Here is a 23382-nt window from a genome sequence, read left to right on the forward strand (position 1 = left end):
GTGGTAAACCATGTATTAGACCAGCAGCAGTAAATATGAGGCATGCTGCAAGCCACAGATTACCTGGGGCTGATGATCAGGACCAGAAGTTAATGACTGCTGCCAGTGTCACCTGTGCATACTGTTCCTTAGGCTCCTACCAAAGACTGTACATATCAGAGCAATGATTTCAGTTCTCCCAGGGTCATATGATCAGCTTCATCAGTTTTGTTTCCACTCTCTGGGGTGGAAAAAATGCCTGAGAAAAAAAGAAAATAGAAATATTTATAGCTTTGTGTTGTGTGTTTCTCTCTTAAGAAACTGCAGGGCTCCTGGCTGCTGCAGTGGATCAGAAGTGTGCAGTAACTGCTCTCTATTTATAGCCCTCCTTTGAGACTGGGATTAGACTGACAGCAAGTCAAGCATTTGACAAGGACAATGCAGTTCATAAGAAACCTACATGATGGCATAGGGTCACTTTTACTGCAGCTGGCTTATAATGTAATTCAGAAGAAAGTTAGGACATTTTTATTTCAGTTGGCTTGTATTTTGAATGGGAGGTTCCAAGGAAGAAGAGTCATCCCAGGCAAGTTCACTCTGACCACATCATGCACAAGAGACTGAACTGATGCTTAATGTGAATGGCCATGCTTGGTGTGGATTCCCTGCACTGATGCTTGAGTGCAAACCAGGCACTCCCCAGGTTTCCCACACATCAGTTTGTCCATGTGGACCAAGATGGAATATTGGCCTGGTGGATATGTTTGACTCTTTATTCACTGTGGTGCCTGAAAATAACTTTGCTTTAAGGTGTGTAATGTAACTATTGAGCTCAGGGGAGTGATTTGATCCTTTCTCAATAAGGTACCATGTTTTGGATCTCTGCCAATACAGTCAGTATTGAGGGGTGGCACCCAGGTTATAAACCCACTGCAAATTATTAGAATAGTCTACCACTTTCTATTGACTTTATAAGTCTGGGTAGTGGGAGTTCTGCATCTGTACATACATTATTAGAGCCACACAAATTCTTTTGGATGCTCTGTGAAGATAACTGGTTATATCCCTGGTTAAATTCTCTTCCAACATTATTTCTTACATAAGGGGAAAAAAAAGAAAAGTGGCCACGCAGCACTGATCATGCTTGATGCTTTCACATCATGCATGTAAACTGGTGTGGCTACTGCAAAGCATGAACTGCTATTATTTGGCTGAAAACCATGGCCAAAAAGTAGAGTAGTAGAGTCCTGGTGTGCTATATGTGTGAGTGTTTGTGTGCAACAATCTCACAGTTATGAACACTGGAGAATTTTGAGATGAACCAAGATAATCCATTACTGAAACACAGCTCTAAGGGGATGGAAATTTGTACCAAAACTCCCTAAAATAATAAATGAATTGTTTGCCTGTGATAATTATTTTAAAATAAAAGTCTGCAGAAGTAATTTGCCACTTAACAAATATATAAGCAATAGTACAAGAGTGGCACAGTACAATGACACTGAAAAAAATTTTTGTTTTTCTGGGGAGTGTTTTTTGGTGATCAAAAGATGAGAACTACATAGTCATAGTCTTTGGGAATTAGTCTTTATGAATTATGAGGATGTCATAGATCAGTAAGCTTAGCTGAATTGAAGCAAAAGCACACAGTAGATTTGGCAGTAATTAGTCATAATTTGCTTGATTTTGTTTGAAACAAAGTTATTTTCAGTTAGAAGGAAGTATATTCATGTTATTGGTAAAAAAAAAAAATCTCCATTCATGTTTCTGTCCAAGTGTTTTTAAACCACTTATGACAGAGTGGTGGAAAAGAATACATCATAACTTTTGTATGAAATGCAGTAAGTGCTGTGAAGAGTCTTTGGTTTCCAATTAGTTTTTTATTAATCACATTTTCTCTGGTGGGTAACATAGGCTCTGGAAATATTAAGTAGATTTAATTAGGTAGAAAATTTGAATCTGGTGAGCTTCTTCACACAAAACATGATTAGAGTGTGGAACTTATTGCCCCAGGAATTTGTTGAGATAGATAGCAGCAGCAAAAACCAGACTTACTGTATGGAAATCAAGAATGTTAATGTTACCAAAGCATACAGGAATAATTGATAATTTTGGAGTCCATGTATGCTTCTGATTCAAAATCTAAATAAAAAAAATGTATAATGCAGAGAGTGGCTTTGAAGCTGAAGCAAATTGTGTGAATGCTTCTTGTAATTAATGTATAACTTTCAACTTCCATTTGGTCTCTTTAATATATAATATATTTGTGTTCTTTTCCCTAGTCAAATAAATATATTGACTGCTGGATATTGAGAAGGCATTTTAGAAGAACTACTAGCTTTCCTGAGTATGACCTCAGAGAAGAAAATAAGGAACTGTCATTTAGTCTAGAGAAAATTGCACATGAAATTGAAGTGAAATTTTCCCTGAAGGAGCTTTTTTAGCTCATTGGCCAGAGGAGATTTCTGTGAGGGTGAAAGGAAGGATTAGAGAAGGGGAAAAGAGTTCTTAACAAACACATCCTCAAACCTTCCCCTGCTTTTCCAAAAGAAAAGCTACTGACAGTAAAAAAAAAGCAAAACAAAACAATCTGGACACATCCAAGCCCTGTCTGACTGTGAAGTGGCTGGCTGAGATAAAAAAACCAAAAAAAATCTATATCTATTTCTATCTATATCTATCTATATCTATCTATATCTATCTATATCTATATCATCTATATCTATATCTATATCTATCTATATCTATATCTATATCTATATCTATATCTATATCTATATCTATATCTATCTATCTATATCTAATCTATATCTATATCTATATCTATATCTATATCTATATCTATATCTATATCTATATCTATATCTATATCTATATCATCTATATCTATATCTATTTAATCTATATATCTAGATCTAGATCTAGATCTAGATCTAGATATATAGATCTAGATCTAGATATAGATAGATATATAGTGAATCAAGGGGTTTGATGATTTCATATGTATGATCCTGGACTGCCTCAGTTTAAACAAACTACCAAATTCCCCAAGATATTTATGCTGATACTCTATTACATGAAACAATGTTTACAAGAGGAATGTACCTTAGATTTTGGAAGAATGTAAACCCTGTATGACTGTGCATCAGGTACTGACTTTCTTTTTAAGCTTTTCATTCACTATTTTCAAAACTTCTCAGTAAGGCAACTGAATTTTTTCTTTTTTTTTGTCATGAATTGTGAGGGTTATTTCTTTGTTGCCTGGTCACAGGCTTGCTTACATAACCTAATCTAAATGATCCTCATTTCCCTTTAGATTAATACCTGCCTAAATTTCCTTTTCCAATTGATTTTTTTTCTAAATCATGCTGCAAATTACAGGGAAACCAAGGTCAATATTTGATTGCTACAGTGATTTTCTAAGCAGTTGCCATTTCACTGGCCACAAATAAACTGAAATTATCAGACTAAGAATTTGATTCATGATCACAATGCCAATTTTATTCTGCATATATCCAGTAATTTGACTGAGCAACTCTGAAATAAATATCAGTGGTGATGAATTACGTTTTTTTTTTTTTGTTTTTTTTTAATTTTCTGAATATAAAAGTTAAATAGTAAATAAAGTTTGTTCTTCACAGAGTAGTTATGTGTGGAAACATGCTTTCCATGACTGTAAAAGATGCAAATCTGGCAGCATTTAAAAGAAAAGCTTTAGAGTGTAGAGGGTTGGATTGGATAGCTCAATGAATTATTTGCTTTGCAGTACTGCTGTTGACATTCTTGCCTCTCTCAGGATCCCTTTGGAAATAAATTAATATGTCTTTTGGGAAAGAGGTACATGGAGCAGAGCTTGGGAAGGGATTATACTTTAATGAACTCAGAACTGTATCTTGGGCATACTTTGTTCCTGTAAGCAAAGAGGGAACTTCCAGAATCAACTAATGTGGTCTGTGATTTCCTATTACCTTAAACTGGCCAACTTCTCAGAGTCTGGACACTCAGTATTTCCTAAAACCAGGGTCCTTTAAGGCTAATAGTAGAAACAAAGCCTCTGAACTTATGTCTAGTGCCCTGTCCCCAGGATCATCTTCCCTTGGCTGTTCGTTGTGTATTCCAATTGATTTTTTAGCTCTGCAAATTTTTACCCTGTTGTACTACTTCAATGATTTCACTTCCTCTTGGATACAGACATGTCCTTTATGTTCTAATTCACCTTCCTCTTGTGAATTAGTTTTCAATTGGAAAATGAATTTAACTTAAGCAAATAAGCTTGACAATTGACTCTTTCTGACTTTATGTTTCTAATAGCTGAAACACTCATTTGGCTTCTGCTTTGCTTACCCAAAGAGCACACTAATTTTGTAGGCTTGTCTACTGAGGTGGTCCCCCAAATGAGGACAGCTGTGTTTTACTAGTTGGCTGTATGGATTCAGTTATGTAGAAACAAAACAAAAATTCCCTTGGACTGTTAACAAACAATGCTACATTATTATTAAAAAAAGAAGCAATATTTGAATGGTTTCAAAAAAACATTCTCTTCTTTGCCATAGCCATAAATGAGGAATGATATGTCTTACTGTGATATGTCTTACTCCACCAATGTCATCTTCTGGGAATCAGTAAAGGTATGACAACTTAAGCTAACAGTGCCAGATAATTGATGAAAAGTGTTGTGTACAGATAACAACAGTTATTATGACTTGGATGGACAATTCAATGGATATTTTCCATTGCTATACACAGAACTGCTCACATCCAAATTTATGTTGCAAACTGTACAGGGAAGAAAATTAAAAATGTGTCAAAAATTAAAAATGTAGGTCTTACAAGGCATGCATCCTATTCTTAATCTTTAGGCTTCATTATGTTCCCTTCTGTTGCATGCTGAAGATTTTTATGGGTTTGTTCATGTTCCAGTTCTTTACAGCATTTTAGTTACCTGTTGAGAAATCCTTTGGCATTTTATACTTGTGTGTGGTGCAGAATCCTGATATTCACAGTTTGCATTCAGGGGCAGAACTGAATTTTGTCTTCCCTGGGAGGCAGAGTTTTGGGTTGCAGGCCTTTTCCTGACAAGGACACAGACATTGTCAGCTTCTGTGCCACGAAAGACACATAATCCAAAATTTATTTGGACTTTGGAAAAATCTATTTGGTTTGATGCAAACTTTGGCTTTTTCTTGCATTGGATAACCCTGGGTAGGGGACTGAGGATAAAATATGCTGTGTACCAATGGGTTACTGCATGCTACAGTCTTCCATGTGCTCACTTCCTCTTGCATAAAAGCAAGGCAATGAACTTTCTGTAAAAAGGACATGTTTGGTCTAGCAGTTTCTGAGATGAATTCTTCATCTGCATCTGCCTGATCTATTTTTTTCCCCTTGGAAAGCTCATGAATGTATCTTTATTACGTACCTAGGATGATGTTTGAATCATAAGCATGAGTAATTGTGTGGAAAAACATGTACTTGCTTTATGGACCCAAAGTAAATAAAGCAGTAACTCCCCTGTGCATAGTTAGTCTGCAAGAAATTGCTGCAATAATCAAGAGAAGCTAAGTGATGAACAAAGACAGGGCAGTGATGTATACATTTGTTGAAATGTTGATTTAGTGGAGAAGAGTCCTTGTTTGGAAACTTTGGAGGTATAACACAACAATTGCTTAGTGAACATGAGCTTATGGTTTGAGAAATTATAAAGCTGAAGAGAGTAGTAAAGGAAAGTAAAGATGCTGTTGCCACTCTTATCCCTGGTGGTACCAAACTGAAGTAAGTTTGGGTATTCATGAGCAAAAGCAGTTAAAGGACTTTGAATAAAGCAGATCTTTGCAAGTCTTCCACTTACAATAATCCTGACATATTTTTGATGCAAGTGCTTGACAACTTGATTGAGATTCCAGCACATGACTTGACTGACCACTATGACTGGGTGTGTGCAATGACTTCAACAACACAAGATGACTTCTCTGAATCTGTGAAGACAGCAGTAGGGCAATCTTTGAAAAAGATTCATTCCACATCTGGATTTTGGTTCATTAAATGAAACATATTGTTTGATACATCGTAAGGATATCATGTCAGTAAAAAAATTACCTCATTTCTTTTGTAAAATAGTATCTAAAACATCCCTGGAAAGTAATGGTTGCTTTATGAATTAGAGTAAGACTTTGAATGAGTGTGAGAGAGAAACAGGAATTAAGAAAAAAATCAATAATATCTTTGTTATTTTTTTTTAGTTGCTCTTCTCATAAAAATCTCTCTCTGGACCACTTAGATCACATCTCATTGAGACATTTAGTTTCCATCTGCAAGCTATAATTTCCTATGGGATTTGTAATGGAAAAGCTGGATCCAAATGTAATTTGACTATATTTCACTGTTCTCCGGGAGTTTACAGTATCTTTGATTTGGAACCCATTCTCTTTTAGAAAATGCTACACAACAGCTGCTTTATTTTTTCAGTTCATAGCTGGGCAGAAGTAGCTGTAAAATAAGCTTTAAATCCTGTGCTCAGACTGCTGTATAGATCAACTTTAATTTTGTCATAGAGTCTGCAAGGAAAAACATTACATTTTGGAAAGGTTTTCAGTGGCCTGCTGAGTATATGGATCCAAGCATGATGTTTGGCTTTGGGCTCTGTTCATTTTATGTGAAACTGGAGACCCCAGTATAGTTCCTAGCTATCATATGGGGAGTGGAAATGTTGCACTTTTGTTTATGAATCACATCCTCGTTTTCCAGAAACAGGAAAATATTTAATTTTAAAAAATTCACAGTCAAAGCTGAATGAAGGAATCATAAATTTAAGTAAGATCTGTCTTAAAGATCAGTTCTGTGAACTAGTGAGTTATCTAAATTTTACTTGACTTTAGAAAAACATTCTACTACCTGGTATCTACTAAAACACAGGATTTTATAGGGTAAAGTTACAGGGGAAAAAGATGTAAACCATTAGCAACTTCAAGCAATTGCACGATTTTTTACTTTATCAGTCAATAAAAATCATTGAGTTTTTTGGTTGAGTGTTACTTAGGTGTTCTAGAATAATGTCTCATTGCTTTCTCATTGTATTACTACAGCACTATACAATCTGAGGGGTAGATATTAAGTCAGAACAGATGAAGAGGCCACAGACATATGTACCCTTATCACAAATTCCTGTCTCTCTGCTTTAGAATTAAGTTTTCTAATCAAAATCAAATGATTCAGCAAGATAAAAGGAATGGGGAATGTTTGGTTGCATTACAAAAGTATAAGTGATGACATTATCATAATTAATACACATACAAAGAATACTGCCATATCAGAAGAGCAATGGAAACAGTCCAAGTTAAAAACAGCTACAGAAATCAAAATGAAACCCATTGGACTCTATGGGGTAATAAAGAACACAGTACATGCCATCACATTATGGAGTATAAGACCATATGGCAACAATGTAAATGGAAAAATATAGCAAAGAAAAAAGGGGAAGTATTGCAATTTATAGAAGCTTACAACGTCAATGAAATTGGAATTGGCTCAGTGGGTTGCAGGATGATTACACAAAAGTCTCACAATGAATGTATGATCCTGAATAGGACAGTGTCTGCTTTAGATTTCCCTTATCTAAGGGACAAAAGTATTTTTAAATAACTGAAGAACTTTTATTTATTGTTTATTGTATGAAAATACTTTATGTTTACTGCATGGCAAAGATGTTGTTCTGGTTAGGTAGACACAAAGTGGTGATCTCTGACCCCTCTGAACTTGAGTCTACTTGTATTGTTCAGTTTTGTTCCCAAAAGGAAACATGCTCATACATTTGTCCATTGTCAATATTCCAGACTTTCTGAATGCACTCAACTCCAGCACACGAACAGACAGTATCCCATAGCTATTGAGCCACTTTAAGGACTGTGAGGGTGGAACAATAAATGTTTATAACTGACCTATTACTCCCAAATGTTCAGAACAATAGCACAGGAAAATTCTGATGTGTAGTGGCACAACAAAGTTGCCACAATAACATTTCCAATGGGTTGTTTTTTTTTTTTTAATGGAAAGGACAGCTTTGTGGTTGTAAGGAAACTTGTCAAAAAAAGAAGAAAATAAATATTTCTCAGGCTAGTAACAAACTTAGGTATTTTCTTTTAGCACCAAGTTAGAAAAGAAATTATGTCCCTATCACGTATCTTATCCCTGTCTCCCTGTGGAAATTAATTCCAAAAGGATTAAACCTTCAGCAAAACTGAATCATTTTAGTATCTTTAGATCTATAGATAAGGATAGCAACATCCTGTTTGATTGAATCCCTGTTTGCAATGCTCAATTCCTCTGTATGCCTGATAACGTGGTGTCTTCAAAAAGCCAGACTTGCTGTTGGCACTGGAGCCTATGCTAGTTTACTACTAGGAGAGGTTTACATTCTGATTGAATTATCAGGGGAGTAAAGGAACAAAAGACCCATGATGTTCTTATTGATAATATAATTTATTATATATTAATAGAATTAAAATATTAAATAACAAAAATTAAATTTAATACAATTTACAATTAATAATACATTACAATTATGTAATAAATGTTATAATGAATTATAAATAAATAAATTAAAATTAATATTAAGGAATCATAATATTAAATATGTTATTTCATTAATATTGTATAGCAATAAAATATATGATAATATAAATATATATATTATCTTATATTTTATAATATATGATATTATCTCCTTCATCAGACTCAAACAACTACTTTCTTTTTTAGTGCTTCCTGCAGTATAACCAAGTTAGATAGATAGTGCATTACCTACAGGACCATTGTTCTCTTGAACAAATGTTGCAAAGATAAGCAATGCTGTTGTTCTGTTTAAACAAACATGTAAACAAGAACAAGTTCTTCTGAACTAAATCGATGTTTGAATCATGGACTGGAAAAATTATTCTTTATCAGACATCACTGGATATGGAATAGTGAAATGATGCAATGACTACACTCCTATTGTAATGTGTAACAGAGAATTATAGTAATTGTTTTTACTGCTGGGAGCAAAGCAATGCCAGACATATTTATTCTGTGTCTCTCTTTTTCTTTAAATACACAACAAATCTCCTTGCATAACAGGAGGTGAAATATGAATGGGAGAACTAGTGAAAGAAAATACTAATTGTATGCAAGAGGGTGTTTCCTTTCTACTGAGTTTATTTACAGGAGGTGATCAGCAGAGAAGAGTATGCAAAAGTCCAAACTGCATTTTGATAATTGGGCCCAGACCCTCAGAACAAACTGACTTAAGTTAGATGAAAAGCAGGCTGTATAAGAAAATTCAATTCACTTTCTTACAGTGTAAACCCCTACACTTCCAGCTACATCCTAGAGATTTCCATCCTGCTTCTTCCAAAGTAAAATGATTTCATATGGCTGCACTTGCAGTCCTTTTTATTTTTTTCTTTTTTTTTTGATAGAACTGTGACAACATAGGTGAAAAAAGATTTTACAGAAATGTGGATGTTCCAGGATATCATTAGAGTCTGTAGTGGCTCTAACCTGATATAGCTTTTTATAGTACTGTGGTAGAAATCAGATTAGCCTTCTTTTAGCAGCATATGAAGTCAGCTCCCTGTATCAAAACATATAACACACTCAAACCAAGGCTATTTTGAAAGCTTACTATTTAGAATCTACATATATTGTTCACTGAAGAGACTGGAAGACTTTCTGTATATCCTCATCCTAAATGGCTGTTATTACTTAAGATTAGTACAGAAATTAAATTGGAATAGGTTGACTCCTCTTTTCCTGAGTAGCAACTGATCCAAGTGTATGTTCTGTCTAAATTACATAGCCTCTCCTAATCAAGGAGTTGGCCAGATTTGTTGCATTTATTGTTTATAGCTCCAAATTTCCAGTCTTTAAAATCAGAAACAGTCTTCCTGCTCCTCCATGGCTGTATTGAGCAGCTGCTCAGTAACTAGAGGTTGCTCTTTCAGGAGTGCATGGGGGGTGCTTAGAGGCAGCTCTGTGCACAAGTACAGCACTCCTGCCATTGCCATAGCCTGGCTATACATGCTGCAAAATACAGCACAGTCTCTGGGTTTTGACACAGAAAATGTGTGGAAATGTGATCCAATCAAAGAGCAATATCTTATGGATTTATAGATTGATTTGGCCCATGGTGAGGATTACCTGTTACTCTGATTGTCAGCAAATATATGGGTGTGGGTATAATAATCTATCTATAAAAATAAATACAGATTCTCTCCTGTTTGCAGCTTGAAGCTTGCCTCATGTTTGGTAAAACAAAATCATGGCCACATCAAAAGCTGATTTTAATATGGAAACCCAATTTTAAAATGCAAGGAGTCTTGACTATTTAATTTGTTGCTTTTCCAGTTAGCACTTCTTGAACATTCATGTATTCCATGTAAGAATTGTGATGACTATTAAAAGAAAAACAAATTCCTATGTTCAGGATCCATGTTTTAATTTCAGTATTTTACTTTATATAAAGTAAAATCTGTAAAATCTGGTCTCTTGTTAACCAAGACTTTCAAGTAATTACAACTCAACTGGTATCAAACAATATGATTAGGTACTTGGTCCTCAGTAACCTGCTGATCAAGTTTTGAACTAGAAGTTTGGACCAGAGAGTATCCAGAGGTATCTTCCAACCAGGGTGATGCACTGATTCTTTGATTTTTCTCCTTATTTCAACAGTACACTTTCACTTAAATTCAGATATATGCAAATGATATAGCTAATTAGATTTTTTTAGGAAAAATCTGGAATGAAATTAATTGGTTAATTTTATTTACCATTTTTCAGGCTTTGTTTATAGAGCTATAAAAAAGAGAAATCATCAGCAATGTAAAAAGGAAGGGTTATTTAGAAAAAGAAAACTTAAAATTCTTAGATATTATCGAAGAAATCTCTGTTGCAACTATTCCACATGTAGTGTGGTCACATTATACCTTTACCTACCTCTAGAATAGATACCTTGTACATCTGACAATATTTTTAGTTGTTTGGCTCTTTGTTAATTTCTAGAAATTACCTCCTTTCCTCTATTAAGAAGACTTTTCATTAATAGCTTCCTCCTGGGCCACATCTGTGTATGTTATTCAAGGCACAATTTAAAAAAGGTCAGAATTTCTATAATTTCCTATTATCTAGGAAGTGTTAGAATTGACTGAAATATGCCCTGCAATTGCACACAAACCCAGAATCTGTCTTGTTAGAACAGCAGAGTCAAATCATTAACATAATTACAAAGTCTGTCTGAGAATTAGAACACCATTTGCATCTGTACTGCATATTTCATATTTGAAGTCCAGATTTTACTCCCTCTTTATGGTCTTGGTCCAGCAAAATGTTTTCTCAGAAAATCCAGATCCAAAGGTAATGTGGTTATTTCCCTTTGAGAATATTTAACATCTGGCTTGGTTCAAATACTTAAACTGCCAAAAGCTAAAACTTCAAAACATAAAAGGGAAACCTTGTTTCAATTTTAATGCTTTCAGGAGCTATTCACAGTTAGAATCCTCGTAAAATCATCTTCACTCAAGGACAACAAGTCCTCCTCAAGGATGGGGAGATTTGTTTCAAAGTTCTGACAGTCCCTGCAGATGTGCCAGTGTAAGTCATTGCACCTCTGGGTGTTGAGATGTGACAGCAAATGGAAGTGGAAGAAAGCTAAGGAGTTGAAAGGCTGGCAAAAATGTGTCTGCAGTGCTAGCAAAGGCAAATGTTTCAGAGTGAAGACTGTTGAGCTGCTGTGAGACTGGGGCATGAGTGCCCTTTTTACAGCTAAGGGAAAGGCCAGGGCTGAAATGGAAACCTGTCCAAACGTCCTGAAGAGCTGAATGCAGTGTTCTCACTACTAAATTTGGTGTGGAGAGGTAACCATTGCTCTTGGAGTAGCAAGCACTAAAATCCAAAGTACCTGCTCTCTTAAATATGCACATTTTTTTGGAGTTTTTAAATGGCAAAACCAGCAGAAGAGCCACACTTTGATTTTTCCCACCCTACCTGTCTGTCTAGCTGTACTTAAGAGCAATTTACCCTAAGACCAATGCAAGTTACACTCATCAGGTAAAATGTGGTCTTTGCAAAAACAGATTGATGCAAAATATTTTGTCTCTGTATCCATGACAGAGACCGGCAAGTATTTTACATTAGTTGAAAAATAATCCTTGCATCTATTTTAAACAGAAACAGCTCGGATAATTAGTCTTGACATTATGGAACATTTGTAACCTTGGAGATTGTAGGACCACAGAGTGTTAAGGAATGAAGCTGCAGAGTGTTAAGCACTAGTCTTAAAGATATTACAATCTGAAGTAGGCAAAACCAGTGAGAGGCAAAGAGAGTTAAAGGACGCAAATAGCCACAGAAGGAAAGTAAATAGTAAATGAAAATTCATAGTAGTGATGAAAACATAAATAGCTTTCTTTTTTAAATTTTTTTTTTTTTTTTTTGCAAAGTATTGCAGTTTTATCCTCTCAAATTGCTCTACAGACAAGAAGCAATTTAAGATGAAGAGGATCTTTTTTCAGAAAATGTGCTTTATTTCTAAGTCTACAATTATGTTCAAATGCAAATTCTCAGCTTTCTGCCCACAGACTGGGTATCTTGCATTCCTACTAGTCCTGAGCATTGGAATTGTGACTGACAAATAAGAGGGTTTGTTTTACATGAACACACTCTCAGTTTTATTTCTGGATGGAGACCAGTGGAAACCTTTGATATCAGAAGCTGATAATATGAAGGACAGGTACTTTGCTGATCACAATTTTGCTTTGCTTCTTAGAGTTTGTGCTTTGCTTCATAAACAAAGACAGAGGGAAAGGTTTAAACATGAACTGAACAATGTTTCCAACACAGCTCTTAGTTGATGCAAATTATTTCCAAGGATTTACAGCTGCTGATGATCTGTCCCAAACTGTGATGCTCAGATTTGAACAATTCTTGTTTTGGCTGGTGCTTTGCCTGGTGTGCTGAGCTGTCTACAGTAGAATTTAATGCCTTTTTTACCTAGCACTGTGTCTTAGATGTTTTTTACCTTGGGAGATGAAAAGCTAAAAAATATTCTTATGAAACTTTTGTCAATTAGGTGTATAAGAGATTGCAATCTTGACAAGAGGGACCATACTGGAGAACATCTTCCTAATCTTCTGGTTATACTGGAATAGTGTATTTACATATTGGTTTTATGTAGTTTGAAACACTTGCAATCCATTCTTCCTTCCAAGCAATTCACAGACAATAGTAAAAATGAAAGCTCAAAAATATGAAGCCTAGCAAATCCCAAAGCAAAGCATGATCTTTTACCTCATATCTACTGCACATTACAGAGATGTTTCAGAATTGTTTTGGAGTGCATTGAGGAGAAAACATTATATATCTGTTAGTTAAGATGTAAGACTTTCCTTTGGCAACATCAAACTTCCTTTCCAAAAAAGTTCTCAGTGTTGGTTATTCTCATTATAAAAAGAATAGCAGTTTAACATGAGACCTTATATACTTATGAAGTGAATAATGGATGTATAAAAAAATACACTAAGGAAATAGCACCACATCAGTATCAGTGCTGAACTGATTAACAAATTAATAACCTGGTGTTTTTGTGCTGTCTGTTGGTTGAATATATGGGAGCTCTTCTTTTTATTCTGTAATGTAGCCTCAGGAAGGTTTCTTTCTTCTCAGTAATATAAAGAGACAATGTTCATAAGGAGTAATTTGCTAATGATTAGGGATTGAGGGTGTTAGTGGCTCTCAGGTGTCTCGGACCATTCCAATGTTATGCCTTTCCTGTTTCATCTGTTTCCATTTTGTTGCCTGCTCGGGATATGAAGGATTCCCTTTGCTCACCTGACTGTGTTTACATCATATTGACTCAAAGCTATGCATATAATAAACTGACTTTGAAAAAGTGAAAGAGGGAAATTATCTCTCTTTCTGTCCCTTTTTCACTGAACAGGATTTGAAAAAGTAAATCTTGTGATCCAGACTTGCAAGGTGATGAGACTTTCCATATCTGATAAAATCAAATTCTTAGAGGCTGACAGAAAGGAGCAAGTTCCACAGCTGGTGACTTAGCTAGTGTATTTGCATGTGCCTCTTCATTGCCTATGCAAAGTTCATCAGTTCATCCCTTAACCAAGAGTTATAATTTCTCATGTTTTTTTTTTCCTTCCAGTCTGCAGTAGATAATATTTTAATCACTGAAGTGAATGTATGGAGACCAAAAATATCCTTTGCAACTCTTTATGTAACTCTTCAGAACAGTTTGTACTCTGTGCTGTTCTCTGATTCACTGAGCTACCAGGTCACCTCTGACATTTTGTACTGATAGAAAAGAAAGGACAGAAGTGATAAAAAATCTGTGGGCTTTCAGTACCTAAAGGGAGCCAACAAGAAAAATGGAGAAAGACTACAAGAGTATGTAGTGACAGGACAAGAAAGAATGGCTTGAAGCTAAAAGGGAATAGGTTTAGATTAGATATTAGGTAAAAAAAATTAATTGGGAGGATGGTGAGACACAGGTTGCCCAGAGAAGTAGCGGGTGACCATCACTGGCAGTGTTCAAGGCCAGGCTGGATGGGACTCTGAGCAACCTGGGATAGTGCAAGGTGTTCCTTCCTATGGTTGGAATGAGATGATCTTTAAGCTCCCTTCCAACCCAAATCATCCTGTGATTCTCTATACGGGCTTCAGACTTTCTAGGACACAATCTGTGTGCCATCTTGTCTGTGGAAGAATGTGCTTTGCCCCATGTTTTTGAAATTGCTTTAATGTGACACTCATATAAGTGGTCCTTTAAAATGTGCCAAATCTCCTATAAGAAAAATAAGTTGTGGCTGCTACAGTTGTTGTAACAATTTTCTTGAAGAATAATCTTCTACCCCTTTGGGCATTTCTTTTAAATTTCATTTTCATCAAGCCTGTACAGCAACTGACAAGAACAGCATGTGTACCTTGTGCCCTTTCTTTGTCACCATTACTATTTTCTCATCTGTTTACATGCACAATCACTTATTGGTGATACACTGGCCTGGACAATCTGTGTTTCAGAACTTCAATATATGGTGCACTTCTTCTGTTTCTTTGACTCTTTATAACCTTCAGGTATGTATCTTTCCTAATATTTGTGTTATTTTTTTTAGTGGATGGGGAGGGTTGACATTTAGCATGAATAAGTTATTAATACACTTGCATTTGTATTTAATTTATATATTTTTTTCTTTATATAAATAGGTAAAGATTTCTGCAATTTAGACTTGCTGATAACCATGGTTCTTATTTGCCAGTGTAAGTTCAGTGTGGGATTAGGTTATTTAAAAATTCAGTAGTATAAAAATCTGATGATTACTTTTTTTTTGTTAAGTACTAACGGTAGGGTTAATGACTAAATTAAAACACTATGAATCCTGAAAAATTATAGCTGTGCCACCTACATGAGTAGCTGATGACTACAAAAGAGTTTGCTTGTGATTTTTGCAGGGAAGAAGAAAACCTTACTGATGATATATTCCTCAATGCCGAGAGATAATTTTTTTTATATGGTTGAGCAGTTCTTTATTAGTTATTCTGCTCCACAACTTCTCCTTTATAAAAAATCAGTTTATGATGATATAGTTCACTGTTTATTGTTGCATGTGGGTAAAACCTTACAAAAGGAAGGCTTTGTAAAACCATGGCTCAGGCCTGTTACTTTGGCTAAGTAGAAAAGGATGGTGGGAAAGAGACTCAGCTGAATTAGAGGTAGAAAAGCAAGTTATACATCCATTGTGTGTTCACATTGTGGTGTATGGTGCTTGGTTGGATCATGCTTGTTGTGATTTCAAACTATGTAACTGCTTAAAAAGTCCTGGTTTTTGCAATAAAGGGGCTCTTCTTTGACCTTGCCTGGGGACTCTATGTCACTACAGTCCCTCATCCACAGTTTACTTATCTCCTACCTACCTCCTACACTAGTGGGTTCTGTGTAGCCCTTCACATGAATTTCAGCAAGAACATTATAAATGTTACTCATTTTCCTCTACTTTTTCTTCCTCATGTCTTTTAGTATCATAGAGGATTACAGTGGAAGCATCAGCAGTTCAGCATGGAACCAATGTCTTGCTGTGACAGTCCCAATTTGTGGCACATGGGATAAACAAAGCTTCATCAGGTACATTCATTAATCATGGTGTTTTCCCTACTTTGGATATCAGATACTTACTGAATTACTTGCTCTCAGATGACAATTACTGGCTATTAATTTCTGAACTTTTGTTTTTTATTCCATATTCTCAACTGAAAATAATTTAATTATAACCACAGTTTGTAATAATATTGATGTTCCATCCAATGACCTTGCATGGATTTGAAGAGTAAATGTTGAAAATTGTCTTCCATCCCCCAACAAATAAACATGTGTCATTCAAAAATAGGACTCTGTCATCATGAAAAAAACATATTCAAAGCTGACATTGGAACAAACTGAAATCATCACATCAACACTGCAGCAATTAGCACCTAGGATTTTCAAAAGTAAGTAGTATCACTGAATATTGCATTTGTTTGGTGGATCCTGCATAAGAACTTTCAAAAATATTTCATCTTCTGTGGCTTAGTGCCAGGCAAATTAAAAGAAACTTGCACTTGGAAATCCCAGTTTCACAAGTTGCCTAAGTGGCACTACTAATTGCATACTTTGCTGCCTACAATACCTTTATTCTTTTGCATCTGTATTCATTATATGTATTCCATTTATATGTCTCAGAGTGATAGAAAGAAAAATGTCTGCCAAATTCCTTTTTGTTTTCTAGTAAAATGTTGGTCAAAACTAGATGAAATATGAGGAAAAGGAGGCTAAAAATAATTCCCAGCTTCTGGCATGAAGATACAGACATTGTAAAATCCATCACATCTCCTGGATGAAAGCACATTATGGATGCAAGGTATGACACATCCTGTATGAGGAGCTTTTTAAATATCAAAGACTAGTAATTAATTGCTTTGGGAAGCTTTGAACAAGCTGTGCTAAAACCAGGCAGAAACCTGTTTATAACTGTTTGAAACTACTTATATACAAGACAGCTGGGAAAAAAAAAAAACAAGAATTCTCTTCATGATTGAGCAAAGGCAGACACTTAGAACTAGAAAACAAATCTAAATTTGATGCTGGATAAGTTTTGGGTATCAACAATTCCACTTAGTTAGAACTTATCATATCTCTCTGAATAAACAAAGAAAGCCATATGAAACAGGGCCATGAAACAAGACTTCCTAGATGACACTAAGGTTTGTGATTGTACAGTCAATTACAGAATTTTACTTGAAAATGGATTGGGACTAGAAATGGTTGCACCTTCAAAGAAATATTTTTTTTTTTTAAATAGTTTGACCAGTTTGAATTCTGGGAAAGTGGAAGTGCATTCCTGTGTATAGAGATGAGAAGTAAGTTATTTTAACACAACACATGAGCTGGAGGGAAGTATGCAGTGTTAGGGAATAACCAGCACAGAGGAAGTTAGCTTAATTTATGACTTTGAAAATAGAGGTTTATTGGCTTTTTAATAAATCTAAGTACAAATGCTGACATCACTTACCTAACTAAGACTTACCTGAATGTTCATTTCTTTCTATAAGCTTTCCCAAATGTCGATACAGTGATATCTTGAGGCAATGATTTTCAAATAATAAACATGTTGAGTGCAGTACCTACATGTTGGCTTCTACTAAATGTGCATTTGCTACCTAGAAATTAAAGGCAAGTAAAGCTTTTGTGGTTTCCAAATGAAGTAATAGAATGTCCCAAAGAGGTTTTTATTAAAAAGGCTTAGAAGATGAGTGGTGCAAACCAATTAATTTTTTTTAACTTACAAAGACTAAGGGTTTGGCTAGATGTGTTAAAGCTGATAGAAAGCATCCAGCACTCTCTCCAGACAGTGGCCCAGCACTAGGAAATGCAACTCAAGTTACCACTGAGATGGTGCCAGTCAGTCACTCAGGGAGAGAGGTTCTCAGTAATCTCACTGTGACCAGCACTGTACCTATCCAAAGATAAGCTTGCAGGAGCAGGGTGAGGATATAATGTCAATTTTTATAATGCAGCTGAGGTCTGAGTGCTTTGAATTGCATTGATTTTATGTTGCTACCACTCTACTGGCTTGAATAGAGCTATTTCAAAACATATAAATATCATTTTGGTGTATGTGCTTGTTGGGAAGAGTAAATTTGCTGATTTTTTACACAGAGGTTTTTTGGCTAATCATGTTAGTGGTCTGATTTAGAAAATCATCATTGCCAGGCTGAAAAATAGTTTTATAAGCCAATAAATGATTAGTCCAATTGCCTGAAAATCAAGCATTTAGCTTAAGCCTAAAGAATGAGATTTTTTTTTGTCTTTTTAAATGCTGTAGAATTTGGGGAGGAGAATTTAATTGAAATTAAGTGATTTATTGATATTGCCAGTTGATGATATTATGTGATTGCTGTTTCTACAGATTCAGTATTCAGTATTATGACCTTTTAAGATTCTTAACAATGAAACTCTGCCTTCTTGAAACTCAATCTCACCTAAAAGCAAAGCCAAATCACTTACAAACTTTTTGATATGTTAAGTGAGCAAATTACAGCCAAGTGATCCCTACATATATCCATTATGCAGGTTTCACCAAAAAATGGTTCCACCATCATCAACAAAAGTTACAGCAAGGACTACACACAGAAAAGCCAGAAAATAAGAAAAACCTCTTTAACTGAGAAAACCTCTCCTCGGATTTGACAACTCAAGTTGAATGTTGCCATCGTGTATGGACAATCACAAAGGGAAACAAATCCTCTGCAATGCTTGTTGCTTTGAAGTCAGCCTCAAGAGCTACTTGTTTTGTTTCCCTGGATACAGGGATAAGAAGACAAAGCTACAGGTTTGAGAACACTGATTTACCTTTTGAGTTTGTAAAGGATGGTGTCTTATCATCCCCTCATCATAAGGGAGAGTACTTAATACTGACAAAAGAGGCTTCACCATTTTGACTACAATGCCAAAGTATGGGCAGACTTGTGAAAGAAGTGAGAAAAAAGCTGAAATTGCTGCTGCTCTTCCAGGTTCCCCTGCAATAGGGGAATTCTCTCCCTTGGGATTTACACCCCAGTAAGAGTATTGACACACAACAAAGGCAGTGTTTTGGGAACTGGAAGCTGCGGGGTTTCCCATGAAATTAAGGAAACAAAGCCTCTTTTTCCTCCAATAGTGTTTGCTTTTTTGTGGGGGAGGTGTGAGCATGTGTGGGGGTGTGACAAACCCAACTGAACTATGTAAAATAAAACAGTAGAACATATGGACCTGAACAAAGAGATCTAAAACTGGGGTAAAGCTGTTATAAACTGATTCATGGTTCCTGAGTTCCCTAGGAAACTTGGTTCCCTGCCTAACAGTGGGGCAGGTTTTGTTAATAAGCTGCAGAGCCTCAGCAATGATGCAGTTTGAGTGGAAGCAGCAAAGACCTGGCACTTTTGAGTCATCTTGGGCCATGACCTCCCAGATGAGGTGCATGCACCATCACACCTGGCTGGCAGTGCCTGAGCAGCACTGTCTAGTGGGGCAGATGGCAGAACTGCCTGGCTCTTTTTTACTCTAAAAAGATGGAAAACTGAATGGAAAATCAATAGCTTAACTCTCCATCCCAGCCTATTTTAGAAGTATTTTGGAAGAAAGGCAAAAGCAGGTGGAAGTATGCATTGAAGACATTTTCTAGCTAGCTCTATCAACAATATCAGTAGCTGCTTCACCTAACAAGCATGTTTGAGATTTAAGGGTTTACTTTGTCAAAGGATGTTGGCCTTCAGACTTAACCATTAAGCCTGTTATTTCTCATAGTCTGGAAAACTTTCCTCTTTGAAGATGTTAATGAAGGGAATTTAGGTGGAGTAGACAGAAGAAAAGAACTAACACCAAGTAGGATAAAATTGAAAATTTCCTTGAGGTGTGGGTATTGCAAGCAAATAATGATTTTGGTTGTACAGCACTGTCACTCAGTTGCAGAAGTCAAGCCCCTGCCCCTCTAATGCAATCCAGCCTGGCATCTTTGACCCAGGCAGAGAGAAGACTTAAAACCTCTTGATGTAAAGTTCTGGCTGGCAGGTTGGCCCCTGTAGGAATTCCACTTTGGACTCAGCCTGTCAAATGATGTCAGGTGCCTGTGTATGTGTGTTTCTCTTCTTCCCACCCCTCCCCATGGGTTCTCTGTCCCCACTATTTATTACTTTCTATACTGTACTGTTGACACAGGCTGCAAATTGTCTCCCTGATGACACAGTTCTGGGACGATTTCTTTGATTTTCTCCCTATACAAGGTCAATCAGAAATGTCACTTGAGATTTCTCTCATGTTCTGCTCTCCCACTTCAAATGCATCACGAAATTGCTTTATAGCTGTAGCTGACTTTGAAAAGTTCTTGTGTTTCTTTAGTTTTCTAGCTGCTTCTGGATTCTTCCCAGTTAGAACTGGGCAGATGCAATTAAAATGTAATTTACCTAAGCAGTTCTTTATGACTTGCTTCAACCTGGGACAGAAACAAATTAAAGAAATGTTTCTGTATCACTCCTTAGCTCTGGTATATATAGCTAAAAGTTTGCCTAATCAAACACCTTTTTTCCACATAGCCCCAAACAACAGCACTGGTGTTATTTTAGTGTCCTGAAATGCTGGCTGGGTACCCTTGGCAGACCTGGATGTTGGCACAAAGGTGTTGCTACCTCCTGATAGCCTCCCTATTTCTCTTCCAGATGCTGTGTGCTGTATTAAATTTTTCACAAGCAAAGTTTAAAGGTATTCAAGTGTTCAGTGTTATTGTAATAAAATTGTTTAAAATGGTATGGTTGCCAGATGGAATGGTTTGTAAAATTAATTTTGTTTTATCACAGTACAAGTGATAGAGAGGAAAATCCAGTGGGGGCTCATTAATGAAAATGTTTTTTTGGCTGATCTAAATATTGATTCAAATAGATATAGGCTGGTGCAGATAGCTGGACATAGAGGAGCTTGTTCAGGGTTTCAGCTGAGACCTATTATGCCTTCTGGAATTACAGCAAAAACCCATTGCAGGAGAGACCAGAGGCTGGGGCCAGGAATGTTACCATAATGAAAGTAATTAAGGATTACTCTGATGTGGTGGGGGATTTTTTGTTTGTTTGTGGCTTCTTCTTGTTTTTTCTTTATGTGGTGCTTCGTGTTTCTGGCGGAGGTTTTTTGTTATTGGTGGTGGTTTCTTTGGTTTGGTTTGGTTTTGTAAAATGTTAGAGAAAAGCCACACTAGGCAGCTGAGCACATATTTGCCAAACTGTAGAATCAGATCAACAAGTCCTCTAATTTTGTCATTGATTGTATCCAGAAAATGATTAAATGGCATGGATACCTACAGTACTGTCCTGCATATGGATGAGGTGCATTTAGGTGTGATGGCAGATGACAGATAAAGTGACCAAATACTTGATGCTTTTGGAGAGAGTAAGGGATCAAATCAGGCATCACTTCTGAGTTGTTCCAAACCTCCACTTCTTTTGCATTTCCTGGTTTTGTTCCCAAATGAAAAACTCTCATGGGAAGAATGATTCTTCCATTATTACTATGCCATTTCTGGAGACAGAGGTTAGCTGTCTGATTTTGAGGTTTCAACAAAGCATGGGAACCCTCAGCCTCTCACACTTCCTAGTTAGAGCTCAGGTTCAAAAAGAACTCGAGTTATAATTCAAGTATATATTTAGGATGAGCTTCTTAAAAGATCACAAAGCTGTAAACAGGATTTCAGCTAACAAATCCCTTGGGCTCACAAAAAATCCCAAACTCTGGCTGTAGTCCTCTAAGCAATTAAATAAGTGGTTAAATCAATTTATTTGAATTATATCCCTGAAAATCTGCATTTCCATGTAAAATTTGGAGCACACTTATCTGAAAGATGAGGAGTGTAATTCACTAAGAACTTTTGCAGTCCAGGTGGACATGTTTTTGTAAATAGCAAGCATTTGCATGTTTGTTTTTTTCTTCAAGTAATTTCTTTCCTGGAGGCTTCCATCCTTGACATAATGCCATGTTCTGGGCACCTTTATTGTATTCAATTATTTGCTTCCTGCTTTTTTTTTTTAATTGGAGAAATCACCTCAGTTCTGTGCAGTTTCTCTGAGGAGAAATGTAGTGCTTTTCTGCTCATTACCAATTCTTAATTGTTAAAGTATGGGTGGTTCCATCCTGTGTTCCAAAAGATCCAGACAATACAGTCCCTAACTTGATGCCTTGCCCAGAGACTCTGGCAAGGGGTGCACTTGTTTGGTTGAGATCTACAGCAGTCAAAATATTTCTGATGGACAGTTTTCCTCCAAATTATTTTAGTGTTCATCTAAAATAAGTTTTCCATATCAACGTGACAACATTAAAATTAGGGAAAAAAAATCCCACCTTTCACCTATAGCAAAAGAATTTATTTTTCTTTTTGTACTGAAATGAATTTCACACATTTGTTATAGATTACAACATCATGTAAAATAAGGAAAAATGAGAATAGAATGATTCAGGTATTTCTAGCCATATGAACTTTTTTTTTTTCCTGGGGACATTTCTCAACATATTTTCTTGCTCCAGAATGAAAATGAATTCCTAAGCAGGAGTTTTTGTTTGAAATGAGCTTATATGTGTGGTGATCTAATTGATTGTTGTATCATATGAGAATTTCAAAATGGTACCCCATAGCTGAGGGCTTTCAGGATTATAGTATTATTCCAGGACTTGCTGTTTCTAAAAGTTCATATTAGCACATCTGAGGTGCTGTTTTTAAATAACTGTAAAAAGAGTTGGCTGAAAACAAGTTCTGGTCATCCTTTGTGAAGTGCAGGGCAGACAGGGATAAAAGGAAGAAAGGAGTAGAAAGAATCAGCTTGAAAACAAGTTTTTGGAAGGCTCTGGGATTGCTTTGATGAGAATTAGAGGGAAAAGTGACAGAGTAAGACTGTGGTTTTCAAGGTGGGAGGGGATTCCTTGTGCATTCAAGCTGATTAAAAATACCTAAGATGATGTCTTCCCTAGTGTGATGGAAGTCACCTCTTGGTTATTGGGCTCCTCTCATAAAGGAGGAGAGATGAAAAACATGCCCAGCAAGAGTAAAGGGTAGAATTCCCAGTTTTTGTTGTTCTTCATACACCTAAATCAAAGACCTACTGATCTTGTATGAATGTAAGAGGACCTAATAGTCCCTAGAAATTAAATAACTATCTGTTTTTACCAGTTGCTCCTGTTCCACAGAAAAACCTTCTCTGGTCTCACTGTAGCCTATGAGCACAGATTCAGGCAAATGTGAATGAGACTACAGAATGACAGCTAAACTCTATTTTTAAATCACATCTTCTGAGGTTTTGCAGGTGGTGGTTTAAAACCTG

This window comes from Oenanthe melanoleuca, chromosome 2 (assembly GCF_029582105.1).
Source record: "Oenanthe melanoleuca isolate GR-GAL-2019-014 chromosome 2, OMel1.0, whole genome shotgun sequence".
Classification (NCBI taxonomy): domain Eukaryota; kingdom Metazoa; phylum Chordata; class Aves; order Passeriformes; family Muscicapidae; genus Oenanthe; species Oenanthe melanoleuca.